The following is an 8,799-nucleotide window of genomic DNA, read 5'->3' as shown; positions in this document are numbered from 1 at the left end:
AAGCAAACAATCACGCGATATTGGGGTGACAACCCTCGACTCTTTTCATATATCAAACGAACATACCAAACGAACTTCACGAACTTATCAAACATACATGGATAAGACTCCTTGACTCTCTCTTAACTCTCCCTCAACTCTCTCTTGTCTCTCTCTCAAAACTAATAATCTAAACCCTATATATAGACTTACTAAACTTGTTCTCTAAAAAATATCTTTTTTAAACATATTATAATTCAAATAACTAAATTAAAACATAATTAAATAAACCCTCAACTTTATTAATAATTCAAGATTAATCCTTTGGAGACGTCATCTTCATTAATAGGGGTGTGAAGGCCCTTTGTTTATTGTCGGTGAGAATATTTTCACTTTATGTTGTTCCATGTTTTCCTTTTGTTATTAGTGACAAGTTCCACCGATTGTAAGTTTCTTCGTTGAAGGTAACTTAGAGCATTTTCATCTCATTCCCTATAATTATGTGAGGAAAGTTTGTAAATTATAGGGTGGGGTTGTGAGTGTAAATTATAAGATAGAGAAAGAAATGTAGTGATTTTTTGTAAATTTGGGGAAACATTTGAGGAAATATTGTTTCCCCTATTTATTTTTAAATATTTGTTGGATTGGTTGTAAGTAGAAAAGAGAGAAAACTGTAATGATAAAGGTATAAAAAATATTATTTAATTAAAGATGAGAGAGAAATGTAGTGCTTTTTAGTGTAATTATAAAGATATGGATGGAGAACGGGTTGAGAATGCTCTTACCCCTTACTTGCCGCCTATATCATAATAGGTAACTTCTTGTAGCTCACTCCATCTCAAGAATCCCATCGGATGCTATTAACACTTTTCAGTGTCACTCGCTTAAAACCTTTCTTCTTGATATCTAGAGTTGTAACTCACAAGAGTAGATACTGAATATTCTCTTTTGAGAGTTCATCTTGGAGTTTGATTATCATTAGTTCTTGACTTCTTTCTAGTTTCTATAGTTTATATCAAACAACCTTCCTCATTTTGTTATGTTCATGCAACTCTAAATACTTAATTGAATTCTTTTGTGTTTATGTAACATGTATTTAGTATTTTATTGGATAAAAGTAGTATAGTAATATTGTATCGTTTCCTGTACAATTAAAAATAATGTTTTTATTTACAAGGAAAAATAGTAGATTTTGGGTCAAATTGTTAATTGTTCGTTAAAAAACATTCAAAGGTTTTGTAAAACAAAAAATCACTGGCTTCGCCCGGGTTCGAACCGGAGACCTTCAGTGTGTTAGACTGACGTGATAACCAACTACACCACGAAACCATTTTTGACAATAAATCGTCCTTACCATATAAAATCAGCGTAGTATTTCATTTTAATTTTGGCGGTAAGCCACTGAAATAAATACCTAGGGTTTCACTTCCGCCAAAAAAACCCTTTCAATTCAATTTCTTCCATCCAATCATCCAAATTCATTTGATTCCATGCAAATTAACGTTTGATTCAAGCTAAACAGTTGTTTCAATAGAAGGAAGTGACGCACCTTCACCGGCCATAACATCTCCGTCGATAAAGCCGATCAGCAAGACCGCAATCCCCAGAATCTGCTCCGGCCAAGTGATTCTGGACCTCTCTTCCGCCGTCAAGGAGATGGTGGAGAACAGCTTGGACGCCGGTGCCACCAGCATCGAGGTTTCGTTGAAGGAATTCGGCCAAGAGTCGTTTCAAGTCTTCGATAACGGCTGCGGCATTTCGCCACACAATTTCAAGGTACATTGTTTTGTTTATATATGAATGAAGGGGAAAGTTAACGTACAAATTAAATTAGTGTGCTAACTGTGAGAATCAAGTAGTGTAATTATATATACAAGTCATCAATCATCATCAATCATGCCCAGTAAAATCCCACCGACAGCAAAGCTATAAGTAGGGTCTGGGGAGGGTGGGATGTAGGCACACCGTACCTCTATCCAAAGGAATAAAGAGGTGGCTTCCAGAGAGACCCTCGGCTCTAAGTACATGTGTATGAAGCAAAATAAAGAAAATCAAAGTTTAACATTTATATAAAAACTACTACTAATTATAATAATATTAATAATAAGATCACAGTTTAACAGCTATATAAAAGCTAATAATAATTATAATAATAATAATATATGTAAGGGAAATACCATTATGGTATGTGACCTAAATTAAGTTAAGTCTAAGCCCTAAGGTATTCAATTCTCTCTAAAAATCCTTAACTTTAATTCTACTTCTCCACGAATTCCTATCCTCAACCATGTCCTCGGAGAGGTTTAGGTCTATCAAATCCTGCCTAATCCTCTCATCCCAAGTCAATTTCGGTCGTCCTCTACCCCTCCTCCCCTCTATAGTAATGTTTTCTACGGATCTAACAGGATTCGTCGTCTGCCTATTGTAATTATATATACAAGTAATTAGTGTTATTATGTAATTACATCATACTATAATTACACTATGTTGTACATATAATTACACTGCTTGATTCTCACTGTTAGCACGTTAATTTAATTTGTATTTGATCCATTAGTGATTTTGTGAGTTTAGTTTTGTTGATGATGGTTAATGTTTAATTTTATGTAATTTCAAGGTGCGTTGTGTAATAAATAATAAGTTTCATTGATGAATTAGTGATTTTGTGAGTGAAATTTTGTTGATGATTTCCAAATTTTTAAGTTAGTGATTTTGTGTAATTAAAGGTAAATAAGTTTTATTGATAAATTAGTGAGAACTTGTGAGTGAGAAAGTAATGATTTTCAACTTTTATATTTGTGATTGTGTAATGACTAATAAGTTTTGTTGATGAATTAGGTAGTTTGTGAGTGAAAAAGTTTTGTTGATGATCCATGACTTTTAGTTTTGTGATTTTGTGTAATAAACTAATAAGTTTTATTGACGAATTAGTGATGACGTTTCAACTCTAGAAAATTAATGATGACGTTTCAACTCTAGATTCACCTGTGCCTTCTCGTTCAAAGATGTGTTATACAATGCAGTTTAGTTTTGAGGAATTAAAGAAAAAGAGGCAGCAAAAACTAGCAGCAGCATTGTAAGCAAGCCAACATACACGTGGAATATCAAAGACTAAAGGGTTTGAAACTGTAAATTCTTTGTGGTAATTAGTTAATTACTGCAATGTGTTTGCTTTTTAACTGTTTGTTGTTATTTACGTTCAGATGTTATGCTGATGCTACATTAGAGATTTCTCAAGTGGTAAAAGAGGATGCTAAAGAAAAAGCTTTATCTGCCGCAACAAGTGAATTAGAAAAGTTGTTTAAGAAAGAAGATTTTGGCCGCATGAAGGTTATTAAAAATGAATATTTATATAATAAAAGCAGTCTGATAGTATTTAATGAAGTAATTTTTTTATTTATCTGTAGGTTATTGGGCAGTTTAATCTTGGATTTATCATTGGCAAGTTGGACCAAGACCTCTTTATAGTGGATCAGGTTTTGCTTCTTTACTACTATGTATATTTCATGTTTTCATCTGATTCTTCAACATAAAATGCCTAATCTTATTTCAAGATTGTTCTATGCATGGATTCTAGTTTGTATGTTATAAAATTTATTTTGTAGCTGACGGTTTGATGGCGTTTTTTTTATGATCAGCATGCTGCGGATGAAAAATACAATTATGAGCGCTTGTCACAGTCCACCATCTTGAACCAACAACCATTACTGAGGTGAGTGTGTGTGTGTGTGTGTGTGTGTGTGTGTGTGTATGTTCTTTTTATGACCTAAAAGTATGTTGAGAACCGCATTAGACGTGTACATTTTGCTTCAACAAAAGAAATAAAACTGAAAACCAAATGTTTATTTTATATCCCCCCCCCTCTTCTTTCTTTGATTTTGTCTCCTCTCAAGAACTTGTTAAATATATAAAAATGAGCACGTATGCATGTATATATGCATCTATATAGAGTGTAAATATCATAAAACCAACATACTTTTTATTTTTTCTCATAAAAGTCCCTCAACATCTTTTTACACATTAAAGTCCATCTACATGTTAATTTCAACAAAATTGTAAATTTTTTTAAACTGATACTTATACATCTGGTTGTTCTGCTTATGTCATCATCATCATCATCATCATCATTGGACTCGGTAAATCCTATCATTAGCAAAGCCATGGTAGGGTCTGAGGAGGGTAAGATGTAGACAACCTTACCTCTACCCCGTAGGAATAGAGAGGTTGCTCCTGGTGAGAACAACCCCCCCCCCCCCCGGCACGGTGTGCTTGTCCTTTTTTTTTTTTAACTAACGTAGCTTATATTTTTCTATCCTAGTATTTTAAAACAATTTGGATGTACCGTTTCAAGTTGTTTTAAAAAAAATTCACAATTTTGTTCAAAATTAACATATAGAAGGACTTTAATGTGTAAAATTTGTTGAGGACTTTTGTGATAGAAGACAAAGCATGTTGGTTTTTTATTCCATTTGCCCTTTGATAAAAGACTTACCAATATTATATTTGTCTAAAAAATAAATCTTAAAAACATTGAAATCCGCATGCTTTCTAGTTGCTTAAACAATAGATAGCACAATATGGTTTTCATAGTTCTCAATGTATTATTGGCTCTGAAATGAATGTTCTGCTATTTATGTGTATTTGTTGATTGGAGTTTTCCTTTTGGAATGTCTTCTGTTACACCTTTAGTTGATAAGAGTTCTTTTTTGTTATATGTTGTATATTTAGGCCAATTTCGGTGGAGTTGTCTCCTGAAGAAGAAATAATCGCCTCAATGCACATGGATACTATCAGGTGAGCTTTCTCTAATCTCGAGTTTTCTTATTTCCCTTTCCAGCAGTACCCAAATGGATTTTCTGGCAATCATTTTCAAAATGTTTTGATTTTTTCATAATCTGTCAAAATATTGCTTTAAGATAGTTTTTTATAACCAATCCTAATACTTATTATTCTTTTCTACTTCCAGGAAAAACGGGTTTTCATTAGAAGAAGACGTGGATGCTCCTCCTGGTCACCGTTACAAATTAAAAGCTGTCCCCTTTAGTAAAAACATAACTTTTGGTGTTTCAGGTTGCCTACAATGCTATGCTATTGTTTTAAATTTTTTTTATGAGTATGTATTTATTTGTTCTCTTTTGCAGATGTGAAGGAGCTTATATCTATATTGGCTGATAGTGAAGGAGAATGTTCAATTATAGGTACTTATAAAACAGACACTACAGATTCAGTGTGTCCCCCGAGAGTACGTGCAATGTTGGCATCACGTGCATGCAGATCATCTGTGATGATCGGTGATCCACTTGGAAGAAACGAGATGCAAAAGGTACTTCTTTCAACCTGTTCAACTTGTTGGAGATAAAAGATTTGACTTGCTGTTTATGATTGTAGATAGTTGAACATTTGACTGGTTTACGGTCACCATGGAATTGTCCACATGGCAGACCGACGATGCGCCACCTGGTGGATTTAACGACTGTGCATAAAAGGTCACATGAAGATGATTTAGCTTAGTGTTGGATGCAAATAGTTCAGGAAGGTTGGTTTTATGATCGTTTGGTGTTCTTTCTTTTGCCTTGTTCGCATGTGCATTTTATTCGAAGGCCAATTTTGTAGTCCCATTTAGTAATTATATCATGCACTATCTAAAGGAAAGTTCCCTATCCTAAACTGTTGGTCACCAAATATTAGATTCGCAACGAAGGAATCTAACACGAGATGATGGTATGCAATTTAACAATCTATCAGAAGAAACTTTCTTCTTTTACCCATGCTTTGCAACTTATTCCTCAAATACTCACCACAAACTTATTCTCCTCGGTCTCACTTGTCGTCTCTGTTCTGCATCGTGCCATTATCACTCCGCCCCCCTAATGGTTAATGCTTATTATTATCTAATTTTTTACTAAGTTCTTTATTTATATCTTTAATAAGTTTTTTTGACGGTTTGATTGGTCCAACAACCTCACTCAACGAATGCGTAGAGTGGCAGCTTGATAAACGGTCCAACTTTTAACCCCGACACTTCCCAACTTGAGCGTATGTTCAGGCTATATGTTATTATCTTGATTATACTTGACACAAACTTTGAGCTTTAGTCATGAACAACCTACTTACCTATTATAGATATCGTTGTGCTTGTACTCATTATCCTTATTGCATGTTTTGCAGTATAGTTTTGATTATTATACGATGACTTAGACGTATAGTATAGAGGCCTACTGCTAGCAAATTATATTATGTGGTTGGTGCCAAGTTCAGTTCAACATGACTACATTGCATGCGCATATCTCCTTCGTGTGATGTCATGGAGTCACACCATTGAGGCATTGATGGCGTGCGATAAAATGGCAATGTAATAAGTTCATGACTATATCTTTAGCACGCTTGAGGGTGTCTGGTTTGAGAGATGTATGGATAGGTTCTAGAATTATATTACATGTATGGGTGGATGGTTGGTGTGAAATACCTACATGGCATCTTACGCTCGGTACATAAGTTACCTACTTATGCACTACGATTGTTGTATTTTATTTACACCTCTCGATATTATTGTGTGATATAACATGGTTATTGATGTGCTTTTACTATATCTGCTTTGATTATATTGTTATCGTCATTCATGTTGTCCGCTCAAAGATGGCTCGCTCATTTCTTTATGCACGATAAATTTTCAGCTTCATCAATAAAATGTCTTCCAATCATTTAATATGGCCGGCGATGCTAGAAATGATTGTCTGGAAGAAACAACATAAGAAATCCCGCCAACAACAACAAACCGTATCCATATTCCGATGAATAGAGAAATTGTTTTCAAAGAGACACTCAACTCTAAAACCATATGTATGAAATTGAAAAAAAGAAACACAAGTTCAATGCTAGACCTTTGGGCAGCAACAAAAGGTTAGATAAATAAAATAAATGCTTAATAATAAAAATAATTTAACAATAGTCATAAATAATAAGTAAATAGATAAGGAGAGTAATAACGGTAATTAATAATAAAATATAGAACAATAATTTAGAATTAATGTATTATAATAATATATATCATCATTTGACCTAAAATAAGTTAAGGAAAAGCCCCTAGTTGCATTTCTAACTAAAAACTACACTCATACTAAAGGTCATTAACTTTAATCATGTCTCCAAGAATTCATATTCTCAATCATGTCTTCAGAGATGTGCATGTTTACCAAATCAGGTATAATCTTCTCATCCCAAGTCAATTAGGGTCAGCATCTGCCCCTCCTCTCCTCTACAGTAATGTTTTCGACATATCTAACAAGAGCCATCATCATCTTCTCCTCACATCTACAAACCATCTCAATCTCCCTTCTCTTATCTTATATGAAATGTTAGTCAACCCTAATCTCTCACGAAAAACACCATTTCTTATTCATCTGTTTCGTATATCGCATGTCTAATCACTGTCTAATTATAATTATGACCCTATAAAATGTTCCCTTTAATTTAGTTGGGAATGTACCGTCACACAAAATTCCTGTAGTTGCTCTTCATCTACACCATCCTGCCTTGGACGTGATGGGCCACATCACTATCTATCTAGCCATTGCATAAATAGAGATTATTAGAGTTGCATCAAGTTCTTTACATTTGATGACATGATGGCTCATGAACAAATAAAGTTCATAGGTGTATATAAAATAAGTATGGCAAATATTATAAAAAAATCAACATATTTTATGTTTTTTCTCTTTATAGTTTCTTAACAATTCTTTACGCATCAATTGTCCATCGAAGTCTCTGTACATGCTAATTTTGAACACAATAGTGATTTATGTTTTATTTTTTATATAACTACCTAATACCTACAAAACATTAGTTTAAAAAAAAGTATATAAAATATAAAAAATATATAATTCTATTTCCAGTTGTTGATTCAGATTTTGTGAAAAGGCTATTCATTAAATACTGCTTTTCTAGCTAGTGAGTTCAATTCAATTAAATGATTTGCTATGGATTGATTAAAAAAAAGAACTTAACGGTGGTTTTTTTTATCTAATTACAAACCTTTTTATGTTCTTTTATTATACAGACGAGCGGATCTGGAGCTCCCATTAGCCAAAATGAAATCGAGCTCAGCTCAGACTTGTATTGAAAGAGTTATTAATTATATCTAGATAAATATGTTGATAAGTTTTTTCTAATCAATTTTCTCTAATAAATACATATAAACCGTCCCTCTCACATTATGTGGTTCATAGATTCTTAATAGAAAAGAAAAATATATGCCATCACAGGTTTAAGAAAGTGGCATCAAAAATATTTTTACTAAAGCCACAAATGAATGTAAATAGATAAAAAGCCACTGTTTAGCACTCTTCTTTTATTTTTGAAATTGATCCATATGCACATCATTTAATTGAATTTAACACGAGAATCAAATATCTAGCTAAATCCAATACTAAAAATGGAATTATATATTTTTTTTAAAATCAATGTTTTGTAAGTACTAGGGTTATTTTTAAAGAAGAAACAAAAAATCAATATTGTGTTAATATGTTGGTTTTTAATAGTATTTACCCAAATAAGTATTACAAATTTTAAATAAAGTGTGAATATAAAAGGTTTAAGGAGAAATAAATTAAACTATTATTCTATAATAATATTCACCTATATAACCATTTAATTTAAAATAGGCTAAACCATTTTATAATTTATTTTCTCTAATAGTTCTAATGGTGATACGTCCAGAAACAAAAATCACATTTTATGGACTTTCCGATGATTTTTTTCTTTTCTTTTTTTCTTTTTGAAAATTTATGGACTTTCCGATGAAATTTATGTGGTCAAGGAGAA

General features: G+C 32.7%; 1 non-coding gene and 1 pseudogene across 2 annotated transcripts; one reads left to right on the top strand and one right to left on the bottom strand.

Annotated features, from left to right (window-relative positions):
• Window positions 1–1,234: 1,234 nt before the first annotated feature.
• Window positions 1,235–1,308, bottom strand: TRNAV-AAC (transfer RNA valine (anticodon AAC)). The gene has a single exon. It is a non-coding gene; the product is annotated as a tRNA-Val (tRNA).
• Window positions 1,309–1,497: 189 nt separating this feature from the next.
• On the top strand, window positions 1,498–5,764 carry LOC143546226 (DNA mismatch repair protein PMS1-like; annotated as a pseudogene). Its single transcript, XR_013137567.1, has 9 exons — window positions 1,498–1,767; window positions 2,931–3,097; window positions 3,183–3,309; window positions 3,387–3,455; window positions 3,618–3,691; window positions 4,708–4,773; window positions 4,946–5,049; window positions 5,121–5,302; window positions 5,368–5,764. The product of XR_013137567.1 is annotated as a DNA mismatch repair protein PMS1-like (transcript).
• The last annotated feature ends 3,035 nt before the right edge of the window (window positions 5,765–8,799 follow it).

This window comes from Bidens hawaiensis, unplaced genomic scaffold (assembly GCF_021521415.1).
Source record: "Bidens hawaiensis isolate Kalapana, Puna unplaced genomic scaffold, B.hawaiensis_p1.1 tig00014295_1, whole genome shotgun sequence".
NCBI lineage: Eukaryota > Viridiplantae > Streptophyta > Magnoliopsida > Asterales > Asteraceae > Bidens > Bidens hawaiensis.
This window is presented reverse-complemented; position numbering and strand designations above follow the sequence as displayed.